This window comes from Cricetulus griseus, assembly GCF_003668045.3.
Source record: "Cricetulus griseus strain 17A/GY chromosome 1 unlocalized genomic scaffold, alternate assembly CriGri-PICRH-1.0 chr1_0, whole genome shotgun sequence".
Taxonomy (NCBI): domain Eukaryota; kingdom Metazoa; phylum Chordata; class Mammalia; order Rodentia; family Cricetidae; genus Cricetulus; species Cricetulus griseus.
The window spans coordinates 175,737,210-175,741,878 of NW_023276806.1; the positions used below are offsets into that span (position 1 = coordinate 175,737,210).

Here is a 4,669-nt window from a genome sequence, read left to right on the forward strand (position 1 = left end):
AGACAGGGTTACTCTGTGGAAATCGGCCTGCCTCTGCTTCCTTCTCTCACAAGCCTACATATATTTTTAAATGCAGTGTAAACCCTTAGAGGTTTTTCTTCATCTGGATCTGTCTTTATCATCTTGAGAGTGCTGAGTCTAAACTCCAGAAGTACTGGGATGGCGCCAGCATATGAAAGCTGCTCCGATGCCTCTCAGCGGCCCGACAGGGCAGGCTGTGGTGGTAGTTTTCCCTCTTTCTCTGGGAACCTTGCGGCGTAGGGGTCATCCCACTCCTGACACCATTCTGTTATGATAAATCTTTCTGCCAAAAGCCGCTGAACCCCACTGCCACATATCCAAAACTGAGTCAGCAAGCCTGGAAATCAGTCTGCTTAGCTAGTTAAAAAAAAATAATAAGCATGGCATATGTGTGTTTATCTGGCCGCTCCACTAGTCACAGGATGACTTCTGATAAAGACCCATTTCCAAGGTCACGTGGGCATAGGAAATGCAGGAATCTGGAGATCTCTGATGATGTTTTGGGGAATGATGTGGCTAGAGCAGTTGTGGCTGCATCCAGGCATTGCTGAGCAAAAGCTGGGAGTTCAACAGCAGCTATGGTTACAGGGTGGGATGTATTTTCATGAAATAGAAGCTGTGGTGCCACAGTTAAGATTTGGCATCACTAAGTGAGGAGCTGCTCTCATCCCAGCTTCCTACCAGGCTGAGGACACAAGGCTGAAAGCTGTCAAGGAGTCAGATAAGCTAATCCCAACATTTAAGTTTGCCTAAAGAAAGTGTTCTAAAGGTGTTTAAAATAAAGACCTATCATTGGCCCGTGTTGGTGGCCCACGCCTTTCATCCCAGCACTCGGGAAGCAGAGGCAGGCGGATATCCTGCATTATTAGAAGTCATTCTCATTAGTAGAAGTTATTCTCATAGATTTCATGTTGTTTCCATCACACTAGGTTCCACTTCACCTCCAAAATGCCCCTGAATTCTGGTCATTTATCCCAGTATTTTCTTTCTTCCCTACCAATTAATATCTTCTCTTCCCAATACCACTTGCCACAATCCACCGATGAAATCTATTGTTATTTACTCCACCCAAGAAGATCCTTGCATCCACACTTAATCCCTCCCTGTTACTTAGCTGCTCTGGGTCTGTGGACCATAGATAGCATGATTATCTTTTATGTTTACAGCTAATATTCACTTGTAAGTGAGAACCTAACATGTTTGTCTTTCTGAGTCTGGGTTACCTTACTCTGGAGAATTTTTTTTTCAACTCCCATCCATTTATCTGCAAATTACCTGATATCATTGTTTTTTTTTTTAACGAATGACTAATACTCCACTGAGTAAATGTACCACATTTTCCTTATCCATTCTTCAGTTGAGGGACATCTAGGTTGTTTCCAGGTTATGGCAATTACAAAAAAAGTTGCTGTTACCATAGCTGAGCAATTGTCTTTGTGGTAAGACAGAGTGTCCTTTGGGTATATACCTAGGAGTGGCAATTGATGGGGAATACTGTTCTGTGCATATGTTTATCTTATTGGCTGAGGAATAAAACACTCTTGGCCAATAGGGCAGCAAGATAGATGGCATTAGGATGTGAGGAGGATTCTGGGAATTGTAGGCAGAGAGGATTCATCATGTGATCCCAGGAAGTAATGTAGCTGGACAGAAACTACCACTAGCTATCCATACAGGTCTGGAGATCTGTACAGACAGGCAGGAAGTGACATAGCTGGACAGAAAGAAAATATAATCAGGGACAAAAAGGAAATTGTGTTCTCCTCTCTGCAGAGTCATTGATCATTCACCATGTAAGACACAAGAGGAGGACCCTTTCACCGGTAAGAGAAAACGACATGGAAATACTTAGATTATTAGAAGTGGGTTAATAATTTAGACAGAGCTAGCCAATAAGAAGCCATAGCCAGTGGACAACATTTTCATGATTAATACAGCCTCTGTGTGATCATTTGGGACTGAAGCAGCAGCAGGGCCTAGCTGGGCCAGAAACATTCACATTATAGGTATATTTGTATCATAAGGTAGATCAATTCCCAATTTTCTGAGAAACTGCCATGATAATTTCCAAAGTAGCTGTACAAGTTTGCACTCCCACCATCAGTGGAGAAGTGTTCCCCTTGATACACATACTCCATAGCATAAGATATCACTTGTGTTTTAGATCCTAGACATTCTGAGAGAATATAATCTCAAATACTTTTTGATTTGCCTTTCACTGAAGTCTAAAAATGGATATTTCTCACCATTTGAGATTTTTCTCTTGAGTATTCTGTTTACATCTGTACCCCATGTTCTAATTGTATTATTTAGTTTATTGAGATCTAGTTTCTTGAGCTCTTTATATGATGTGGATATTAGCCCTCTGTCAGATATGAAGTTGATGAAAATGTTTTCCTGTTTTGTGAACAGCATTTTTGTTCAATTGATGGTGCCCTTTGACATACAGAAGCTTTTCAATTTCATGAAGTCCTATTTATTAATTGTTGATCTTAGTTTCTGAGTGATTGGTATTCTGTTCAGGAAGTTGTCTCCTTGCCAATGCCTTCAAGAATATTCCCCACTTTCTCTTCTATCAGGTTCAGTATATCTGGTTAAAACAGACTTGAGTCTATTTTCCTTCTTCTACATGATGACATCCTGCTAGACAAACACCATTACTTAAATTTGTTTTCATTTTTTCATGCATACTTCTGACTTCTTTCTCAGAAATTAAGGGTTCATACGCTTGTAGGTGTACACTACAGAAACATAATACACAAAATAATATTCTTTAGAACAGTTATGCACAAGATATGCATGATGGACTTGCCCACTGAAGCCAGGTTGTGACTAACTGGAAACTCATTGGCCTAGGCAAGTTTGGTAAAGGGTGCAGAGCAGACACAGGCTCACGGCTAATTGAAGCCTGCAGATAATTGGCAGTGTTTTTTGGAGACAGTGGAACTGTCATACCAACCAGGTCACCGCTCACAAGTACCACTTAGCATCAGGGTAGAGCTGTGGGAAGTGAGGATTTCTCCAGGCTACCTTATCACAATCACACTAACCACAGCTCAGATGAGTAGATAGATGTGTGTGGTCTCCATAGAAACTCTGCTGCAGCCTGGACAGTGAAGCATTAGGGTATCTGAGGACTTCAGAACTGCAGCTCTTTCTGGATCCCCCAGAGTGTATCTGCACTCTTCAAGCAGGCCTCCTTTTCAGAAGTTAGAGTCACCTTCACAACATCTGAGATTCCATTTTGTCCCACGACACAAGGGACACTTAGGAAGACATCATCCTGGATTCCTTAGAGACCCTTAATCATGGTAGAAATGGGAGGCACCCGCCTAAGATTCTTCATTATGCTCTCGGCCAAGTCAGCCACAGACAGGCCAATGGCCCAGGATGTATAACCCTTCAGTTTGATCACCTCATAAGCACTGTCAACCACCTGCTTGTGAACCTCCTTCCACTGCTATTTGTAGGTATAAGTGCCCAGCTAGGATTCAGATACTTCAGGAAGGCGCCAGCGACATTCACTCCACTCCACACAGGTACACTGGAGTCTCCATGCTCCCCTAGCACCCATCCATGACAGCTTAGTGGGTGAACACCCAACCTTTCTCCCATCAGATAACGGAATCGAGCAGAATCCAAATTGCAGCCACTCCCGATAACTTGGTTTTTGGGAAAGCCACTTATTTTCCAAGCCATGTAGGTCAAGATATCCACGGGGTTGGAAACAATAAGCAGCTTGAAGTTTGGACTGTATTTCACAACGTTGGGAATGATGAACTTGAAGATGTTCACCTTTCAATGGACCAGATTGAGTCAGCATTCTCCCTCTTGCTGACGGCCCCCCGCTGTGACAATGACCAGCTTGGAGTTTGGAGTCACATTATAGTCTTTGCCAGAGACAATTTTTGGTGTTCTGAGGAAAAGGCTGCCATGCTGGAGATCCATCATCTCCCCCTTCAGCTTGTCTTCCATAACATCAACAAGGGCAAGCTCATCTGCTAAGTCCTTCATGAGGATACTGATGGCACAAGCCATGCCAACAGCACCAACACCAACAACCTTAGTCTTGTTCTGGGGGGTCTGTTCTTCCTTAAGTAGATTCACAATCAGCTGGTCCTTGAGGGTTGCCATCTTGGACTTTGAACTTTTTGGGACCGTTAATGCACGATGAGCAGCCGCGTGGTCTGGTATGGGTGACACAGACACAGGCTCCAGTACCTATACCCCCCTTTTCATTTCTGATTTTGTTAATTAGCATGCTCTCTGCCTTTTGGTTAGTTTGGCTAGAAGTTTGTCTATCTTATTGATCTTATCAAAGAACCAACTCTTTGTTTCATTGATTCTTTGTATTGTTTTCCTAGTTTCTACTTTGTTGATTTCGGCTCGCAGGCTGATTATTTCCTGGCATCTACTCCTCTTTGGTGTGTTTGCTTCTTTTTGCTCTAAAGCTTTCAGTTGTTCTGTCAATTCTCTAATGTGATTTTCCTCCATTTTCTTCATGTGGGAACTTAGTGCTATGAACTTCCCTCTTAGCGCTGCTTTCAGAGTGTCCCATAAGTTTGGGTTTGTTGTGTCTACATTCTCATTAAATTCTAGAAAGTCTTTAATTTCTTATTTTATTTCTTCCTCAACCCAGGAATAGTGC

General features: G+C 42.5%; 1 pseudogene; it reads right to left on the reverse strand.

Moving 5' to 3' along the window:
* Positions 1–3,097: 3,097 nt before the first annotated feature.
* On the reverse strand, positions 3,098–4,194 carry LOC100771439 (annotated as a pseudogene).
* Positions 4,195–4,669: the final 475 nt, after the last annotated feature.